The sequence below is a fragment of the Boleophthalmus pectinirostris genome, unplaced genomic scaffold, assembly GCF_026225935.1.
Source record: "Boleophthalmus pectinirostris isolate CB_2022bp ecotype Guang Dong unplaced genomic scaffold, ASM2622593v1 HiC_scaffold_13, whole genome shotgun sequence".
In the NCBI taxonomy this organism is placed as follows: domain Eukaryota; kingdom Metazoa; phylum Chordata; class Actinopteri; order Gobiiformes; family Gobiidae; genus Boleophthalmus; species Boleophthalmus pectinirostris.
The window spans coordinates 9,528,872-9,551,587 of record NW_026571036.1 but is presented as its reverse complement, the minus strand read 5'-3'; the positions used below and the strand labels follow the sequence as shown (position 1 = coordinate 9,551,587).

General features: G+C 39.3%; 1 protein-coding gene across 3 annotated transcripts in view; it reads right to left on the bottom strand.

The window, feature by feature from the left end:
- Window positions 1-22,716, bottom strand: part of gphnb (gephyrin b) — a 178,487-nt gene that overhangs the window by 39,697 nt on the left and 116,074 nt on the right. The window lies entirely within an intron of this gene.

Genomic DNA, 22,716 nt, shown 5'->3' with positions numbered 1-22,716 from the left:
TTCAGACATTATTCTATCAACACAAACATTTACATCGACAGTCTGGTGTAATAATAGATTTGTTTCAGGTGTTTTGTGGAGTGGGTAAGACTGTTTTTAGAGGCAGGATAACTATGACCATTGACATGCACTAGTCTAGCACCAGTGACCTCTGTAAATACAAGGACTGGATGGAATATTTAAAAAAGTGTCTCCACACGTCTCCAACACTCTGGTGAACTAGGAAATGAGGTCCTATGTCCAAAATTCCGGACCTCATGTGACAATACATTATCGATATCGTGGGCTGCTGTTTCGATATATCACCAAAAGTATTTTTTAGTATATTTTACAAAATTATTTTGTTACAGCTCTACAGTTTTGTTGCTTGTTTAGAGAAAGGAAATTTTTATGCAACTCATTTGACATCACTTCAGTTTTGATGATTAAAATGTTTGTGTTTCATATTAACTTTACACAAGAAATGGTTTAACAAAGACTTTTCGTATCACAGGCATGATTAAGCCATTATTTTTTACTGAACCATACTGAATCATTTTGAAGTATATCATATCGAATCGAAAGCTCACTGTATTGAGTTATGTATTGTATCAGCAACTTCTTAATAATATCCAGCTGTACTCCAGTAGAGATTTGCAATTCCAGTGCTAAAATCATCCAAATGATTCTAGTGAAGGTGTATATAGAGTTTAAAAACACAGTGCAGCACTTCCTGCATTGCCACATGACATCACAAGGTGGAGCAGAGTGTTTTCTGTACGGCACGAGAATCTAAATACGCAGGATTTGTGTGTTAAACATGCGTGAATGAAACAAAAAAACACAACTCCGGGTCTGTTTGTGATGAGGAAACAACATTATAACATAGAAAATAAACCAGAAAATAACAAAATATACAGACAATTTTAGGCCAATTCAACACTAAATTTAATATGGTGTCTGTGTTTGTGAATGGAGGTAGTTTCGAGAAGCCACTGGTGCAGATCGGCAGCCTCGCCTCCATCAGTCTACCCCAGGACAGATGTGGCTATAAGAATTGTTTATGGAGTGAATGAATAACACAATGTAAAGCACTTTAAGTATTTTGAAAGGTAACGTTGTGATTATAAAGTACAAAAAGATGTTGTAACAGCGTGGAATGAGTGGATGGGTGAGCGACGAGAGAAGGATGAGAGCCGTTGAAAGACATAGATTTTATGATTAGTTTATTTTCAGATCCAGTGTTTTCTGCCAAACTTCAAACCTATCTCAGTATCTCTAGAAGTTTCTCCCATGGGAAAGTGTATCTATAAAAGTCCTTTCATAACCTGCTTTAACACAGTCTGGATGAGTTCATAAATAATTTCATTTGGGCCAGTGGGTTAAACTTCTTGCCCAAGGACACAAATCTGTTCAAGCTTCTGATTGGTGCATGACTGCTAAACCCACTGTGCCACCAAAGTTATTTTTAGTGTGCATTTTCATTATTTTTTGTATTTTTTTATTACATTACATGAAACACAGTTTAGAAACTATGCATACACTTAATTTGAGCTCTTTAAAGAAGCAACATGTAACTTTTCTGGTGGGGAGATGGAAATGATATTGTTTTGCCTGGAATGTTCCACCGCATTAGCCTTATTCATCAGCCGGTTTCACTTCGTGGAAACCGTCTGACCTCGCAGCATTAGGATTTGTTCGGTAGGCAGGTACTTTTTTTATTTAGCTGCTGTTTGGTCGTGATGTATGTAATGCGACAAATCCCAGAGGAAGAAGGGCAATAACGTCTTTCCCCTTGATAAAATTCACCAAACATTCTCTTCTTTCCTGCTTTAAATCCTCGATCTCGGGAATGTATGTATGTCTTCGTCTACATTCATCTCGACTGTTTTGTTTACTGTTGTCCCACAGAAGGGACCCAGACAGGTGCTTGAGTTTGACGTCATGGCTTCACAGCTCTTCGCTGATTGGCCGGTGCGTGGTCTACAACTTCCGGAGTTTTTGCAAACCGTCTAGTGTATCCTGATTCCTGACCTAGTCGCTGGAGAGAAATGAAATTGAGGCACTAGGTGGCACCAGACTGACTACCATAACATGGCAATGAATCAGTCTATCTCTCATATTTTCAATTACGCAGATTTGTATTACTCAAAACACTTCTTACTATGAACGGGCTCGCCTCTCCACAGATCTGAAGTGGTACAGATCTTACACACTGGTAATTCGGTTATGGCAGATTATTATTACTTTGTTTAGATATGTGATACAATTTGTGGTTACCCGTACACTGTATAAAGAAGTGGATTACGGGAGTGTGATGTCACTCATAAATATTCACTCCAGTCAAATGAAGCTCATCAAGGCTTGCAGTTATACCTTGGGGAAAGACGGTGCCTCATTGGTCTGTTATTAATGTTTATATGTTGATTTACGGGCAAAATAGCAAAATAAAATCAGGATCATGTAGATCGGGTTAAGACGAACATTTAAGGCCAAAATGATGAGGCTCACAACAGCAGCAAAAAGAGAGTTTTTTCAGTTTTTCAATGTAAAATGACTGGAGTCAGAGTCAGTGGAGCCATAATCATGAGGCGGTGTTTGGTAAAAAAGGCACAAAAACAAAGCTAGAAATCAGATGTGAAATTTCTAGTTGGAGCCGGAAGTGACATGATCACTTAACTACTCAATAGGCTCTATTCACGCTTAGGTCACAAACCACGAAGACGTTTGGAAACACGCGATGACAACTTCTGGTGTAGTTCCCGACACTTGACTCACCGACCGACTGTGATAAAAACCCACTGAAGTAAATGTGATCAGCTGTAAAATTAAGACTTTGGAAAAATCTTGAATTTGGCGCCTCGTCTCTTCTAATCGCATGTACCCAGTTCGCTCGGAGTTGTGCATCAGTGTGGAAATGATGAAAACTGAGGTATTGTTGGAACTGTTGATTAGCCGAACATAACGGAACACTACAATGACATTTAGGGCCTGTTACACGAAAACACTTGCAGGTAAAAATGACAAAATATTTTATCTGAAGTGCCTTTCGTTTAGACGGTGACAGCGTTTTTGGGGCTTAAAAACGCAAAAATCTGAAACCATCCTCCAGAGTAGAAAAGTTGAATATGCTCCACTGTAGCGTTTCCGTCTACACTGCCCAAGACGCAAAACTCTGGTCAGATCTGCTAACGTCGCGCACACGTTTACGTCACATACATCACCACCTAGCTTTCTGGCATGTGTGGGATTTTTTTTATGTTTCATTCATGTTAATTCACCATGTAATATAGAAGTCACTGTGTTCCTTGATGTGATGTGTGTGTTTCTGGACCTTGGCGTGTCAGTGGGGTTGGGATATGATGTCAGACAGACTATGAGTGTATATGGGACAGCAAAGGGGTGGGTCTCCAACCTTTAGCATATGCTAATCTATGATAAAAACATGTTGGGTCAAAATTGCTGTGTATGTTTCTGCAGAAAATGCTAAATCAATAAGTTATGCCAGTATAAAGGCACTTGTTTTTCTGTGAATAGTCAGAACGGGGGACGTCGTCTAAGGGGCGTTGTCGAGGTTAGACGATGACGCAAAGAGACGCCGTGTGGCTAAATCGTGTAAAATCAACTTGAATTGGAGACCTGTACCTGCCTAAACCAATAAAGAGACATGTCTGGGAACTGTTCTTTTTTAAGATTCTCTGTTCAGGTTACCTCCAGGTGTAAGCTGACACACGCATACCCAATTGAATTCCACACACTTTTGCCTGACCGTATGCAGGCAGATTTCCTCCCGATAACGCTCGTCTAAACGTGGAATAAAAAGTGAAGACGAGACACCTCTTTTGCGTTTTCTTTTCAAGACTGTCATCACATAAACGTAGTCTTAGATGAAGAAAACTGCGCCTCGGAAGTTGTAATCGCATCTTTCCAAACGTCTTCCTGGTTTGCGACGTGGGCGTGAATAGAACCAAAACTGTGGAACATTAGAGAACGTTGGAGACAAGCAGATGACGTACCCTCCACCAGAAAAGTTACACACTGTTCTTTTAAATTGCCTGTTCTCTTGAGTAAGAAGAACTTGAGTCCACTTTTTATTGACATCCAGATTAAGCGTTAAAACCAGGTTACGATTTCTGACGCTATCTCCACTCGAATTTCTACCGTCTACAAACAAACAGCAAATCTTCTCCATGCAATGCCCGATGACTCCTCTGTTTCGTCTGTATGTGTAAAACAATATGCGGTGGGTGAGATGCCATGCTGGACGGGCGGGTGCGTGGTAGAGGAGGTGGGCGGAGCTTTACCTGGTCCAAGGTGGAGTACCTGGACTTGAGCGTGATGACCTCATCAAGGTGCGCCCTGAACTCTCTCCGCGAGGCCTGGGGGAACCACAGGAGAGTCACGTCATGCACAACAGCACAACAACGGGCGGACTGTAGCATGCATGGAGTGGAAGAACAATAGGCCAACGAAGAAACCTACACCTGCTAAAATGAAGCACAAAAAGTCAAAATAGGTTGAAAATGTGAGTAAAGATGAAGAATTTTAGTGTAATTTATTGAAAAAATTGTAAGAAACTAGATATATAACAATACTCAAGCTATTAATTTCTGCTCTAAAATAAAAATTATGTATCTGGCTGTAGTTGTAGTATGGTATTATCCAGATTTAGTAATGTTTTTCCTTATTATCGATTCAGCCGATATCTTGGTTGGGCCTTTAATTTAATGTAATAAGACTATTTACATCAGGGGCCACCAAACTTTTTTCTCTGGGAGCCACATTGTCGCTCCTGACTGAATTGTTTGACCCTGACTATGCAGATTATATTCTTTGAAAACCTCCGCACTTTCTTTACGTATTAGACAAACTGCATGGAACTTACACTGAACAAAAAAATAATCGGTTGTCCACTGTTCTTTGAAAACTCGGCACTGTCTGTCAACATTTCTTTACCCTGATTCATCAGCCGGTTTCACTTCGTAGAAACTGTCTGGCCTCGCAGCATTAGAATTAGTTTGCTCGACGGTAGGTGGGTACTTTTTTTAATTTAACCAATCACTGTTATTTGGTCATGACGTATGTAATACGCTGTTAACTGGTATATTAAGCTTTTCCCAAATCTCGTAGGAAGAAGGACAATAACGTCTTTCCCCTTGATAAAATTCACCAAACATTCTCTTTATTCAGGCTTTAAATCCTCAATCTCGGGAATTGTTGTCAACACAGAATATATGGCTCTTCACTGATTGGCTGGTGCCTGAACTCGCACTTCCGGGGTTTTTGCGAACCGTCTAGTGTATTCTGATTCCTGACCTAGTCGCTGGAGAGAAATGAAACTGAGCAGAGGCACTAGGTGGCGCCAGCCTGGCTAACTTTTCGTCCTTTAACACTCTGCATTTTGCTGTCCTTCACTGCACTACAGAACTCTGCGTGTGCATTTGTCACTGTTTGATCTCGAGTTTGTTAGGTGACAAAAATTTGGTGACAAATATAAATACGTTATATAATTATTTAAATATAAATACTTCATATAAATATAGTTTTTAAATAAAAAAAAAAAATCAACAAAATACAAGATGCAGACGTGTTATTATTTGCCAAAAAGTTATTAAAAAATAGGCCATGACAACTTTTGAGGATTGCCTCATATAGCCAGTTCAATTGGTGGGGGGCCGGTCGAAGGAGCGTGGAGGGCTGAAATCAGCCCACGGGCCTTAGTTTGATGACCCCTGATTTACAGACTTGTGTTTTGTTTCATTAACACACGTTTAACACATAAACCCTTCATTTTTAGGCAGAGTTCTTCTCTGAAACTGAAAATACTCTGTCTTAAAGCTCAGAATAATCAATTTTTCATAATATAGGACCTCTAAATGAACTTGTGTCAACAGATGTATACTTAATTATTCATTCAACAAAACCTCACTTAAACTTGAAAATATTCTGGCTAGTTTTCTCATTAATTTAACTTGTACATTTAGTAATTCTTTCGTACACCTCATTACGCCTCAATTAGATAAAATCCATAATTTCCTTGACAACACAGGACAACGGTTCAATACAATCTCTATTGAGTATCGACATTCCCCACCACACTTCAAAACACGACACGTCCAATAGAAATCATTCACAGAGCACACAGAGCGTCTTTCAACTTCATTTCTGACGTTGAAATGCATCCTGGGAAAAGAAAGATGGCGGCTTGTTGGTTTGTTTACATGTGAGAGTGGAAAGGAAAGGGTTAATAAGAGTTACAACATGACAGTTCAAGACAATACAAGAAGACAACGACAGACAGGAGACATTTTAAAAGGACTAGTACAAAGGACAGAAAGGACGAAAGGAAGGAAGCAGGCAAAAGCATATAAAGTGTAGTAGAAGTAAACAGGAGAGCTTTGTTTATAGTGTAGTATTGTCATTGTCCTATAAGCTTTCATAAGATGTAGATAGTTAAATGTTTATCAAATTCAAAGGTTTCCACATGTATTTTGGTCAGTGTGCCGTTTGTTCTTTTGAATTTCAACAAAGAACGAAAAACAGTAAGACGGGAAAACAGATTGTTATTTCATTATTCCATTTTAGTCCATCCATCTATTTTCTTCCGCTTATCGAGGGCCGGGTCATGGGGGCAGCAGTCTAAGCAGGGACTCCCAAACTTCCTTCACCCCAGACACGTCCTCCAGCTCCTCTGATGGGGACCCTGAGGCGTTCCCAGGCCAGCCGAGAGACATAGTCCCTCCAGCGTGTCCTGGGTCTTCCCCGGGGCCTCCTCCCGGTGGGACACGCCCGGAACCCAGGAGCGAAGACTAACCGGTAAATCAAGAGGTTCGAGAGCTCTTCACCACAACAAGCCTATTCTGTTTTACTGTCAAACAAAAAAACAGGTTTCGATCTCTATTTCCAATGTTTAATTTAAAGTTTATGTCAAATAACACCGATCAAAAACAGTCTCGGTGCCTATTTTAATTTTGATATTTAATTCTCTCTGGTTTATATGCTTCTGCTGCCTTACCTGAAAAATATTTGCAATTTTTTTTGTGTACAAAATTGCATCAACTTATTTAATCTATTATAGCGACGTGTTTACTTTTGCGTCTTAGAAAGTCATTGTTGAACTCCATGACGAGAAACAGGAAGCAGCGAGGCAATAAACTCCTTTGTTGAGTTGACACTGAATTCACACTTTTGTGTTTAAATGAATAATGGAAAAAATGAATAACGATCGATTCCCGTTTCCGACACTCCTGGTTCAGTCCTGGTTTAGTCCTGCTTTAGGACTGAAACCGGGACCAGACCAGGACCATGACCACGAGCACGACCGGGACCAGACCGGGACCAGACCAGGACTGAGACTGGGACCAGAACGGGACTGAGACCAGCAGGACTGCAACTGGTTTAGACCTGGTTTTGTCCTGTTTTAGTCCTGGTTTAGTCCTGGTTCAGTCCTGGTTTAGTTCTGGTTCAGTCCGGCATCTCAGTTTAAGTCATGTAAACGGGAAACAGCCATTATCTGTTTTTTCCATTATTCATTTAAACACAAAATCAAAAACTGAAAAAAATAAATCGTTATCCTTTTTTTTTTTCATTTTGGTTTTGGAGACAAATAATGAAGAAAATTGTTGTTTTTTTCGTTTGATACACAGATTTCGCAGCAACATCACGGGACCGTAGTGAGCCGTCAAAACTGTTCGGGTATGAAATCAAACTAAGAACCTAATAACGTAAATAAGTCTCACTGGACGACCTTCTTCCTGTTTACTTCCCTCACAAACAAACAAAAGTGTACAGAGAGGAGAAGCAAAGCCAGTGCGGGCGGATGTCTCTGGAGTGCAGGGGAGCGATGGTGCTAAGGTGCGATGGTGGGACTGGACCCAGTACACACACACACACATGCAGGCAGGAGTACCTCTGCAATGCTTAGGGTGGATGAACAGGAAGGGAGCCGCGCCTGGTGCCACAGAGAAAAGAACAGGGTTAAAAAAAACAGTGCCAAAGCAGATGGGGCACAAGCACACAGCGCCCTCTGCCTGTGTGGAGGAGCGGGAGGTGGGTAGGTAGCACTCTGTGGGGGAATAGCATCTTTAAAAAAATAAAAAATAAATAAAAATCAGCAGAACAGTGAGGAGAACATGGAGAGGACAGGAGACAGTTTGGGGACAGCAGGTAGGAGGCATAGGGATCAAATTGGTTTAGGATAAGAAGGAATCAGCTGGAAAATCCCCTTGAATTTTTCCCTTTTTGAAAGTTAGTTGATCTATATACATATAAACAAGAACATTTTTACATTATATATATATACTGTATTAATTACACATGCAAATTACAATATATCTCAACACATTTGTTCATTCATACAAACAAAATAAGCAAAAATGATGTGGTCTCAAACACACAGAGTAAATACAGTGCGTTTTATAAACTCCTGTGTTCTTAATAAATGTGCCACAACTTATTTCAGGATTTTATCTTACATATTACAATGAAATACGTAGTTAAGACCTTCCTAAAAGTGTTTATGAATGATTTTTGAACAAATTCTGTGTCTTGTGTTGTGCTGCTTACAAATTATGTTCATAGCAGGTAAGGAAATAATTAATATTTCTTCCCAAATCAACAATTACAGATGCTATAGGACATTATATTAGCCTAATTCATCAGCAGGTTTCACTTCATGGAAACCGTCTGACCTCGCAGCATTAGGATTTGTTCGCTCAACGGTAGGCGGGTACTTTTTTAATTTAATCAATAGCTGCTATTTATTATATTATATTAAGCTTTTCCCAAATCCTGTAGGAAGAAGGATAATAACGTCTTTTCCCTTGTTGAAATTCACTAAACATTCTCTTTGTTCCGACTTTAGACACAGAATATATGGCTCTTCGCTGATTGGCTGGTGCCCGAACTCGCACTTCCGAGGTTTTTGTGAACCGTCTAGTGTATCCCAATTCCTGAACTAGTCACTGGAGAGAAATTAAATTGAGCTGAGGTACTAGGTGGCACCAACCTGGCTAATAGGTCATCGGGAACAAGAAAAAATGATTTAAAATATGGTTTCATAGTAAACTTCTGTAAGCAAATGAGGATTATATTGATATTTTATACTGAAAAATTGTGTGCAGCTTCAGGAAGATCGTAAAATGACATAAACGAGGCCCGACATTTGGTCTCGCTACATTCACATTTCATTTTATTATGATATAGAAGCTGATTTTCTAACTCAATACATCACATACTAAAGGCCGGCGAGAACATCCCCCCTCTTATCCATGTGCCGCCCAAGAGAAGGGGGCGAGCCGGTATTTGGATAAGACAATTTTTCAATTTCACTGTAAGTATGTGCACATATTTGAAAGGAAACAACATTACAACATAGATCAGAAAATAGTACTATAGGGGCCCTTTGAATGAAATAACATCAACTATTTTGGTATAGTATAAATCTTTCCTATTCTACAATTTAACATAATAAAAATCTCAATGTTATCTACAAAACTTCTCCTCAACATCACCTATTTTATAACACAGAACAAATACCAAATCGAATTTAGGAATGCTGTCTCTATATTTTGCTTTGTCGTAAATATTTCTGAAGACCACAGTGAGTTTGCCTTGACTCTCCCGCCAGCGCATAGAAGAGATTTAAAGTTTTGTGCTTACGTTTTCAAAAGCAGGAGCTATAGAAAAAGAGATGGGGAAAAGATAGATTCATAAAACAGTAATGGGAAAGAGGTGGATTTGACTTACAGTTATGTGTGTTTACGTTATTACAGCATCAGACTATAACTGTTCGAGCAACTGAACTCTCTTGTGCTGTGTTAAGGGTTTGTGAGAGCTGCTCTCCTCACGACAAGAAGGTTCTGGGTTCTACTCCCTCATGGTGCACCCTTTTATGTGTGGAGTTTACATGTTCTCCCTGTGTCTGTGCACTCTGGTTTCCCCTATCAATCCAAAAAATGCACAGTAATTCAAATTGTCCAGCTAAAGTAGAGGTAGACCATGCATTTCACACCTAGGCCTTCAGTAGTAGCACATGGGAGATTATTGCGTGTACGGAGAAGAAGTGAAGTGGGGTGTATGCGGAGATTCCATGCAAAGACCGAACTTTTGCGAGGATTCACGTGGTTCAGAGTTGTTGTCAAAGTGTGGCCGCTTTAACTATAAAATGCTGCAGGAAACACTGAGATCTCCAGTACTGTCCTATAGTGACCTGCGACATGAGAGACCAGGACTAAACCAGGACTGAACCAGAAGTAAAACAGGACTAGGACAAGTCTAAACCAGGACATCAGGACGGGCTCGCATAGATGTGAGTGACCACAGGTGCAGACACCTTGCTCCACGGACTCGAGGTTCTCTCTCTCTCATGTCCAAGATTAGTCCTGGATTAGTCCTGGTTTAGTCCTGGTTTAATCCTGGTTTATTCCTGGTTTAGACCTGGTTCAGTCCTGGTTTAGACTTGGAGTAGTCCTAGTTCAGTCCTGGTTCAGTCCTGGTTTAGTTCTCCTGGTTCAGTCCTGGTTTATTCCTCCTGGTTCAGTCAGGAATCCCGTACCCCCACTTAAAAAATCCCCACTCCACCACTGATAATTAATAATAGTAATACATAGTAATAATAATAATAATAATAATTTGGATTTGCGTAGCCCGCTACTTACAGATGCAGTTTGCTGCTTTGGCTGGTTCGCTCTCTGACTGTCCAATCAACAGGTCTGAATCTGGTGACGTTGCCCTGTATGGACTGAACCAGGACTAAGCCAGGTGTAAACCAGGACTAAACCAGGACTAAACCAGGACTGGACCAGGACTGAACCAGGACTAAACCAGGTCTAAACCAGGTCTAAACCAGGATTGAACCAGAAGTAATCTTGGACATGGCCTTGGACTCTAGGACTGAGAGAATCCTGAGCCCGTGGAGCAGAGTGTTGGCAAAGCGCAATCAGGCGTCGGCTGCGATTAGCCCTGTGGAGCGTGGACAAATGCTCTTACCAACTGAGCTACTGTCGCTCTACTATTTGCCGGACCCTCAACCAGAAAAGTTACACAATGCACCTTTAAGAGCTACACTATAACTGTACAGGAGCAAGCCAAATTGTACTTACTGCTTCATACTCTCATGTAGTACACAAACGCATTTTCTCATTGTTACACGTTGAGAGTGACTGTACCAGTGTCGGTAACAGTGAGATCCACAGCCCACGCTCCTCTTTCACCGTCTCCTCTGTCTCCTCCATCTGTCACAACACAAGCTGCTCTTCCTCTCTATCACCCATAACTCCAGCGCAATACAGAAAACGTGGCATTAGCTGTCCATCCTCTAGGCCAAGAGAGCGATCAGGGGTCAGATAATACGCAGAAGAAGTTACTGAGTTCACTAAGTGTTGAATTTACCATTTGGATCGTTTTAAAAACATGGTATTTTTTTTCCACAATGATCAAAACCATGAATGCACTGTGTAACTTTTCCCACGGTTAGTCTGATTTCGTAAAAGTACTGCTCTTAAGTGCGAATTTTAGGTAACTGTACTGTATGTAAGTAGATTTTAAAATGGATACTTTTTACTTTTACTTCACTACATTTGAGAGAAGGTATCTATTTGTTCTTCTCCACTACATTTTTGAAAAGCACTGAAAAGTTAAAGTGTTTTTTTTTTTTTTTTTATTATTGTTTGAGCCCTGCTGAAAAGGCTGGGAGTTTATTTTTAACACATCCATAGTCTGAGCGAACAAAAAATACAAAAATAAAAACAGCTAAAAAAAGGATTGATTGTTTTGGTTGTTCCTGTTGAACAAAATTAAACACAAATCTGTTTCAAAATCACCACATTTGAAGCTTTATTTGATCTCAAAATCTGTGCGAAATACTTTTACTTTTCACTCTTTAAGTACATTTTTAAACAGGGTCAGGCAAGCAATGTGATAATGTCTCCTTAGAAACAAAAATGTGGACAGAAAAGTTACATAGCAGCATACTTTGTACTTCTACTTGAGTAATTATTTATTAGTCTATTATCAGTGGCGGAGTTAGCAATTTGGGGGGCCATAGGCGATTTTAAGTTTGGGGCCCTCACTATAATGCACTGTTTTGTTGGGATGTTTTTTTTTTTTGTATTTCTTTAATATTTATTGTCTGTTTTTCCCCATTGTTCATGAGACACGCACATCTTTATTTGAATTAGAGTGGATTTGAAACTTGTTTTATTAGTTACTGTCGGTAGCCTACTAGATAACCAGAACTGAAAGTTTTAGTTTATTTCTAGTACATTTTACATTTTTGTTTACATCCATTCATATGATTATGATTATGTTATGATTACTGTATTTTCCGGGCTATTAGGTGCTCTGGATTATAAGACACACTGTCATTAAATGGTCTATTTTCAAACCTTTTTCACAAATAAACTGCATCGGACTTTAAACGAAACACAACAGTTGGATGGGTCAGTGGGACTTTGTTTGTGGCGTTCACGGTGACTCTGGGCTTTGTTCAGTTGTGGCGTGTAGGGAGGGTGCTGTCTGGGACCGCTGGATTGTTTGGCGTGTTCGCAGTGACTCAGTTGTTCAGTTGTGGCTCAGAAAGGCACATTGCACTCACTTTTTCGGTTCGTTCCTTCGTTCCGTTCCTCATCGGCGTGGAGTGATGAGTGTGTCTGTGGGTGTTTTTCGCTGTGCGGTCACTGTCTGCTCTGTGTGTGTTTGCGTGCGCTGCAGGTGGTGCGGCTTTGTAGTTTACTGAAGTCATGCTGGGACACCTGAGTGGATTCGTGAATGGGGCGCTCTGGATTGCGGGGCGCGCGGTCGTTTTTTGATGCGGTTAGAGGCTTAAGAGCGGGTCTAATAGCCCAGAAAATACAGTATGTTATAATCAGGATCGAGCGAGTCGTCCATTCTAATGTGAAAGGGGGGAATGCTTTAACAGTTAAAATGGATTTGACAATCAGATACTATTTTGATGGTGTTGTCTTGTTTAAACGTAAACTAATCTCATTTAAAGTCATATTGAGAGAAAATCAAATTGCTCTGAGGCTTCGGCCATTAGTGGCACTGAGGGCAATTTGTTGGGGGCCCCCCCAGGTTCGGGGGCCCAAAGCGACCGCCTACTGATGCCGAATGGTAGCACTGCATCTGCCTATTATGAAGTAACGTTACTTTTACTTGAGTACAATTTTTGTGTACTTTACCCACCTAGGGATGCACGACTGCAGTACTAGTATCAAAAATCTATACTGAAAAATTTGTTGGATCAAATATTGGCAACTGCACAATGGGTTTTAGTATTGAAAACCCTTTGTCCAGTTGACAGAACAGAATTTTTCCTTTGCTTTGTAATAAGATAATTTACTGGACAAAACACCCAAAACACCTCACATTTAACTTTCATTTTTACAAAAGTAACCGTTTGGATCTGTCTTTTTTACTCTATGCTGTTACGTTTAAATGAAATTAGTAATATTTTCTGTCTCAGTCACGGTTTTGGTTGATATTGGTTATCGGCATATACTTAAAGCCAAAGTATCGACATCGGTATTCGAACAGAAAAAGCTCATCGTTACACCCCTGTCTCTGCATCTGGTCAGCTCCATAACACATTCTGTATCCAGTAGTTGTTGTTCTGTGGTCAGCTGTTTACACCACCTCAGTGTTATTGTTGAAATGGCAGCACTTTTCCTGCTAAAGCTGCATGTTGAGAGTGAATGATAACTCCAGACGCACACGTAATCGGATCAGGACGCTAAAGCTTATATCTAAAACACATACCACAAACCTGACAGATGACAATGCAGTTTATTTATAATGTTATCAATGGTCTAGTAGGCTTTAGTCTATGGTCCATACTGCGCTGTCAGTGTTATTTTCGACTTATGTAGGACAATATTTCAACAACACAAACTGGTAAACAAGCAAAAAACATGTCATGGATCTATGAGGACCCCCTGCAGTGCCCTTGAAAAATCTGCCTACGTATCGTCCCAAAAACATAGGAAGTGCTTTTAGGCCATTGATTCTAAACAGTTGTATCCACATTGAAAAAACAAAACAACAAAAAAACACATCAGCTGATCTCTACTAAGGACGCATCGATCCAGCTTTTTCTGTTCCAATAACGATGTAGATATTTTGGTTTTAAGTATCTGCTTATACCCGATATTGACCGATACCAGTGACTGCATACAGTTTATTTCCTTTAAACACAAAAAGTATATTGTAAAAAAATTTCAAATGTGTTTTGAAACTGTTATTTGCCCTTTAAAGTGGTTAAGGAACAGCTTTGTAACAATGCAAGGTTAATATTTTGATACATTTTGGGCCAACACTGACCAGTAAATCATAGTACCGTATTTTCCGCACTATAGGGCGCACTTAAAAGCCTTTAATTTCATCAAAAAACGACTGCACGCCTTTTTATCCAGAGCACCTTATATATGAATTTATTGGGGTGTCTTAGTACGACTTTAGTAAACTACAAAGCCGCACCACTTGCAGCATAACGGCTCCCGTAGTCAATGCCATCTGTCAAGAGACACGCTTACAACGCCGACTTTAAACTCAAGGCTGTTATAAAGTGAAAGTGCGAGCTGCATGGGAGCAGTGGACGAGAGAATGCGAACTCACATTCACCAAGACAGGGAGATGGTGCCGAGCGACTTACGCCAAAATCTGCCAATGGATCGTGGACGTCTGGGGTAAGGATCAGCATCAACTGTGGTCCGAGCTTTCACCAAGACCCGAATCATCACTGAACTGCCGGGGAACAGTAACGACACTGACTCGGATAATGACGAGAGGGATGCTGGAGTGCTGGAGGCCGTAATCACCCAACTGTTTGAACAGTTATGAGTTATTGTGAATACACTAACAATTTAGTGTCTCAGACCAGACCGGTCTCAGTATTTTTTTTACGTGTTACGATTGAACAAAGTTGAGAGTTATTGTGAACGCGTTAAATAAAGTTTGACTTATCTAACTGTTGTGTTTTGTTTAATGCTCCTTATAGTCCGGTGCGGTTAATATGTGAAAAAAGTTTGAAAATAGGACATTCAATAACAGTGCGCCTTATAATCCAGAGCGCCCTATAGTGTGGAAAATAAGGTATTACACCACTTAATAGACCAAAACGGGATATCGGCTGAACTGGCGTCTTCAAAACAGATATCCGATCCACCAGATTTTCCAATATCAACACCGATATCAAATACCAGTAATGTCTCAGCAGATCTCTAATCTCTACATCTGACTCATCCTTCAGTGCTGCAGGGACACAATATCAGAATCAGAGAGTGTCACCGAGCAGCGCCCACGGACCCATCTCCAGATCTCACATATAACCATACATCGTAATCATGTCTAAATCACAATTTGAGTTGGTGCAATGATCAAATCAAGAACGCTGCAATTATTTAAATACTAAAATTATCTCTGCAAAGAACAAAATATACTGTTGCTATGTAAGAAAATCTTGTACCTGTAGATAAGACCTCTGTTCTGAAATGCATGGAATATTTGGATTAGTTTATCGCTCCGCATTTCACTCTTCTTTCAGATATTATCACTTCTAGAGTTGCTTACAAAGTTTACTCCAAACAAAATCTTAATGTATTAACATAGATCACAAATCTAATCACGTTCTTTTTCTTTCCACAATCGAACAACCTTACATCTGATGCTATTGTACCAAGCATCTATTCATTATTTGTCAATAAATACAATACATTGGCAGTATTGGCTATAAGTTGAAAACACGCGTACAGATACTAGAATGTTCTCTGCAAAGTACAAAATATCCTGTTGTTATATACGTCAGGTATGTCTTGTATCTGTAGTTTAGACCTCTACATTCATGTTCTGAAATATACAGATTTCTTGAATTTGTTTATCATTGTCATATTTCTCTTTTTTCTCACATATCAACACTCCTGGAGTTATTTACAGTGTGCACTCTGAACTTTACCAACATAGATCACAAATTTTGTCACATTTTCTTCTTTCCAAAATCAAACAACCCTACTTCTGATGCTATTATACTTACCATCTATTAATTATTTGTCAGTTTCTATAATACAAAAACAAAAAACAAGTGTACAGATACTAGAATGTTCTCTACAAAGAACAAAATATCCTGTTTTATATATTTATAAAATCTTATATCTTTAGTTTAGACCTCTACAATCATGTCCTGAAATATATGGAATTTTTAAATTAGTTTATCACGTCATATTTCACTCTTCTCTCAAATATTAACACTCCTGGAGTTGTTTACAATGTTTACTCGGAACAGAATCTTACTTTATTAACATAGATCACTCATTTTGACACATTTTCTTCCTTCCAAATCAAACAACCCTATTTCTGATTCTGCTATATGAACCGTCTATTAATTAACTGTCAATAACTACAATACATTTGCAATATTGGGTATAAGCAAGTTGAAAATACATGTACAGATACTAGAATGTTCTCTCGAAAGTACATAATATCCTGGTTTTTTTTGTATATATAAAATTTTATATCTGTAGTTAAGACCTCTACAATCATGTTTTGAAAAATTGATTAGTTCATCAAGTCTCTCAAATATTAACACTCCTGGAGTTGTTTACAGTGTCCACTCTGAACAGAATCATAAATCTCATCACATTTTTTCTTTCCAAAACCGTTCAGCCCAACTTCTGATGCTATTACAAAAATCATGTTCTGCAAAATATGGAATATGAATCATCTATCATTATTGGTCAATATTTGTTACCTCGAAAGTACAAAATATCCTGTTTTTATGTATATACCGTATAACATTTTATATCTGTAGTTTAGACCTCTTCAATCATGTTCTGAAATATATGGAATTCTTGGATTAGTTTATCACATTATATTTCTCTCTTCTCTCAAATCTTAACACTCCTGAAGTTGTTTACAATGTGCACTCTAAACAGAATCTTACTTTATTACCATAGATCATTAATTTTGTCACATTTTCTTCGTTCCAAAATTGAACAACCCTACTTCTGATGCTATTATACGAACCATTTATTAAAGAATTGTCAGCTTCTATAATACAAAAACAAATGTACAGATACTAGAATATTCTCTACAAAGAACAAAATATCCTGTTTTTTCTATGTATATATAAAATTTTATATCTGTAGTTAAGACCTCTACAAACATGTTCTGAAAAATGGATTAGTTCATCAAGTCTCTCAAATATTAACACTCCTGGAGTTGTTTACAGCGTTCACTCTGAACAGAATCTTACTTTATTAACATAAATCATAAATCTAATCACATTTTCTTCTTTCCAAAACCGTTCAGCCCTACCTCTAATGCTATTACTACAATCATGTTCCGCAAAATATGGAATTCTTGGATTACTTTATCACGTCATATTTCACTCTTCTCTCAAATATTAACACTCCTGGAGTTGTTTACAATGTGCACGCCAAACATAATCCTTCTTTATTAACATAAATCACAAATTTTGTCACATTTTCTTCTTTCCAAAACCGTTCAGCCCTACTTCTGATGCAATTATACTAACCATATTTTCATTATTGTTCAATTCTGACTATAAGCAAGTCAAAAATAAGCGTATAGATGCTAGAATGTTACCTCGAAAGTACAAAATATCCAGTTTTTATGTATATATATAACATTTTATATCTGTAGTTAGGACCTCTTCAATCATGTTCTGAAAAATATGGAATTCTTGGATTAGTTTATCACGTCATATTTCACTCTTCTCTCAAATAATAACACTCCTAAAGTTGTTTACAACGTGCACTCCAAAAATAATCCTTCTTTATTAACATAAATCACTAATTTAATCAAATTTTTTTCTTTTCAAATTCGAACAACCCTATTTCTGATGCAATTATACTAACCATATATTAATTAATTGTCAATAACAATAATTGTGTCAATAATACATTTGCGATTTTGGTTATAAGCAAGTCAAAAACATGCGCACAGATACTAAAATGTTCTCTCGAAAGTACAAAATATCCTGTTGTTTTTTGCATATATAAAATTTTTATATAAGACCTCATATTTCTCTCTTCTCTCAAATATTAACACTCCTGGAGTTGTTTACAATGTGCACGCCAAATATAATCCTTCTTTATTAACATAAATCACTCATTTTGTCACATTTTCTTCTTTCCAAAATCGTTCAGCCCTACTTCTGATGCGATTATACTAACAATACATTAATTCATTGTCAGTGTCTATACTATATTTTCAATTTTGGCTACATACGAGTCAAAAAAACGCGTACATCTGTCTCAAACGCCATGCCTGCTGCTGCTAGTTAATGTTATTTCCACTGTTTTTGTATAGCCACTTCTATTTTAGCATTTATCAAACAAAACAAAGCATATATAGTCTCTTCTCAGTCCTTTTACAAACAAAATATATAAAGGAAACGTGAGAAAGCAGACGGAGATCAGAGCTACGAGCCACTTACCATGATGTGCCCAGAGACGGAGCAGAGCGAACTGTTCTGAACACGCACACGAGGTACACGCTACACTCTGTCGTTTAACGGAGAGAGAGAAGGAGGGAGGGAGAGAGAGAGAGAGAGAGAGAAAAGAGGGGGGTGGGGTGGGTGATAGGAGAGAGAGAGAGAGGAGGAGAAGAGAAGAAGAAGGAGAAGGAGGGTGGGTAAAGGGAGAGAGAGGGAAAATATGTAGGGTGTAGGGGGGTAAAAGAGAGGAGAGATGGAGGGATGGAGAGAGAGAGAGAGAGAGGAGCAGCAGGGTGAAGAGAAAGAGAGGGAAGCTAGAGAGTAGAAGAGGAGGAGGAGGAGGCGGGGTGGGTGAAGGAGAGAGAAAGAGAGAAAGAAAAAGGGAGAGAGACGAAAGAAAACTATGTAGGATGCAGAAGGGATAAGAGAGAGGAGAGATGAAGGGATGAGATAGAGAGGAGAAGAGGAAGAGCAGGGTGGGGAGGGTGAAAGAAGAGAGAAAGAAAGGAAGAGAGGGTTAGAGAGAGAAGAAAGAAAAATACAGAGGATGTGGGGGAGGGTAAGAGAGTGGAGAGATGGAGGGATGGAGAAAGAGAGGGAAAGAGAGAGAGAGGAGGAGGGGTGTGAAAAGAGAGAGAGGGGATAGAGAGGAGAATAAGAGGAGGGGAAAAAGGTGGGGAGGGTGAAAGGAGAGAGAAAGAGAGAGGGAGAGAAAGAAGAAAGAAAAATATGGAGGATGTGGGGGAGGGTAAGAGAGGAGAGAGATGGAGGGACGGAGAGAAGGAGAGAGAGAAAGAGAGAGAGGAGAGGGTGAAGAGAGAGGGGGAGATAGAGAGGAGGATAGGGGGTGGGAGGGTGAAAAGAGAGAGAAAAAAAGAGGGAGAGAGAGAAAAAAGTATGTAGGATGTAGGAGGGATAAAAGAGAGGAGAGGGATGGATGGAGGGATGAAGGGAGAGGAGGAGGGGGTGAAGGAAAAAAGAGGGGAGATAAAGAGGAGGAACGTAGAGGGTGGGGTGGGTGAAAGGAGAGAGAAAGATAGAGGAAGAGAAAGAAGAAAGAAAGAAAAAAATATGGAGAATGTAGGGGTATAAGAGAGAGGAGAGATGGAGGGATAGAGCGAGAGCAGAAGAGGAGGAGGAGGAGTAGGGGAGGGTGGGGTGGGTGAAAGGACAGAGAAAGAGAGGGAGAGAGATAGAGAAAAGAAAGAAAAAATAGGGAGGATGTGGAGGAGGGCAAGAGCGAGGAGAGATGGAGGGATGAAAAAAGAGAAGAGGAAGAAGGGGGTGTAGAGAGAGGGGGGATAGAGAGGAGGAGAAGAGAGGGTGAGAAGAAGAGAGAAAGAGAGAGGGCGAGAGAAGAAAGAAAAATATGGAGGACATGGGGGAGGGTAACAGGAGAGAGATGGAGGGATGTAGAGAGGGAAAAAGAGAGAGAGAGAGGAGGAGGGGGTGAATCGAGAGACAGGAGATAGAGAGGAAAAGAGGAGGAAAAGGGTGAAAGAAGAGAGAAAGAGAGAGGGAGAGAGAAAAGAAAGAAAAATATGTAGGATGTAGGGGAGATAAGAGAGAGGAGAGATGGAGGGATGGAGAGAGGGAGGAGGAGGAGGGGGGTGAAGAGAGAGAGCGAGAGAGAGGGGGATAGAGAGGAGAATAAGAAGAGGTGGAGGAGAAGGAGGAGGGTGGGTGAAAGAAGAGAAAAAGAGGGAGAGAGAGAAGAAAGATAAATGATGGAGGATGTGGGGGGTAAGAGAGACGAGAGAGAAGGAGAGAGGGAGAGAGAGAAAGGAGGAGGGGGGAGAAGAGAGAGAGGGGGATAAAGAGGAAAATTACGGGAGGAGGAGAAGGACGAGGGTAGGGAGGGTGAAAGGAGAGAAAAAGAGAGGGAGATAGAAGAAAGAAAAAGATGTAGGATGTGGGGAATGTAAGAGAGAGGAGAGATGGATTGAGGTGGAGAGAGAAAGATGGACAGAGAGAGAAGGGAGAGAGAGAGAGAGGAACAGACATAGGAAAGAAAAACATGGAAGATGTGGAGAAGGGGGTGAGAGAGAGAGGTGAGATGGAGGGAGGAAGGGTGAAAGGAGAGTGCTAGAGCGAGACCAGGCGGAGGAGAAGAAAATAGAAGAAAGGCTAGAGGGACGAAGAGAGAAGAAGAGAAGGAGGTCAGATAGAGGGAGGTGAAAGATAGATAGATTGGACAGATAGAGAAATAAGAGAGAAAGAATGGAAGGAGAGATGCTAGATGAAAAGAGCGAGAGAGAGAAAGAGCTGAAAGATAGATAGATGAGACGAAACGGAGGAATAGAGTGCTAAATCATGCACAGAGAGAGTCTGTTGAGGCTGTTAGCTGCAAATTGCACAAGGATGGATAGATGCATATTTAGATGAGTGGACAAAACTCTCCCTGTGCTTTTTGATTTAAAGTTTAAAGCCGTACTGTGGAACATTTCAGGCACGGCGATAACCTTTTCATAGAGACTTGCCTAGAAATTAGACCCACCACCAGAAAGATAACATTTTTGGGTTTGAAAATACTGTACAACATTTATTTTGACGTTAGGCGTGTTCTACATGTATGTGTATGATCAACTGTTCAGCGGTCGCCATAGTAACATGATACCCACAACAGCAAACAGGCAAAAAAAGTTTCAAGATTGTATGAAAATTCCAGAAAAAAATACAAAATGGATTTAAACGACACGTTTTCGGGAGCCTGAGACCAACACAAATGTTCGAGGTCCTGTTTAGTAGGGATGTAACGACATCCAAATCTCACTGTACGATATTATCACGATATGCATTGCGCGGTACAATATTTATTGTAGATGGGACACTTTTTTGCTTTTAAAATACCTTGACAAGATTTTGGTGTGAATTATTTCCGTCATAATCCCAAGAATTCAAGTAAAAATATATATTTCTGGGCCCGGTCAAGCAGAAGTAAACAGCAAGGCCAAAATTTCAAGTTAATGCATCTGATATAAAAATGTATTGAACAGATACATATGTACTCTAGTTTATGAAACTGTTGACCTTTTTTCTGTACCATTTTTGGTTCTAAAGTTACATACGTTTTAAACAGACCATGTATGAAACATGGAACAAAAATTATTTCCCAAATTTCAAAGACCTGAAAATCATGTAAATAAATGGATGTATTTCATCATATCTTGTGTTATTCGATCTTTGAACTGTTGATGAAAGTACATGATTTAAAAAAAAAAAAAAGTATTTAAAATGATAAAAAATTAGCTTGGAAGGACTGACATATTTTATAGAAATTGTTACCTTTCATTTTGAAGTAATATTAAAGTTTTCGGAAGAAAAAAGCGACAAATGATGCAAAATCATGCACCTTCTACTTGTTTGCACAATTTTCCCTCCGTTACTTTTCCCTCTGTTACCATGACATTTCTTAATAAAAAATCTCATTATTCAAAAAGTAAGAGGTTTTTCAATCTAATCTTGTACCATATGGTAGAAAACTATATGAAGCAAATATTCAAACCAGTTTGTTAAGGATATGGAAGTGAGAACCAAGAGTTATCACTGTATTTATTGCCCAAAAAGTGCTGGATATTTCATTCCCTCCGTTACCGACATGAGTTTTTTAATTTTTTGTCAACAACTTGAAAGAATATTGCAGGTTTAACTTTACCCTGTTGGAGTGTTAACTCTTTCCTACATTCTGATACTTTACTTATTTCAATAGTCCCTCGAGTTTCTGAATAAGAGCCATTTGAATGTAAAAAATCTGCCTGTTTTCCTCCGTTACCGCTTGACCGGACCCTTCTTCATGTTGTGCTGAAATGAATCATGGGATATGTAGTTTCCGATGTTTATAAACTGTTGCTACAATAAAACAATACATTTACATCCCTACTGTTTGGGTGTTTGATATTCAACAAAAAGGTGAGAGTGACTGACTAAAACACTTGTGACTATACTTTATGTGTCAGAGATTTTTTTAACAGCACAAATCAGCCCACCTGTTCTAAGTAAGCTCTTTATGGACAGATTGTGTTCATTAAAGCTCAAATTAAAGTCTAACTTGAGTAACAGAGCTTCAGACAGAGCAGTGCCTACAGTTAGCGTCACAGTCCAAGGGAACGTTGATGATATCAGCTGCAAATGATCAATTCATAGCACCTTTTCAAGACCTAAAACAAGTTCAAAAGCACTTTACATTGTAGGTTGTTATTCATTCACTCCATACTCTGAGTTCGGGCTCTCAAAAGTATCGAAAATCAGACACTAACTGATACTAAAACTAGAATCGAAACCAGACA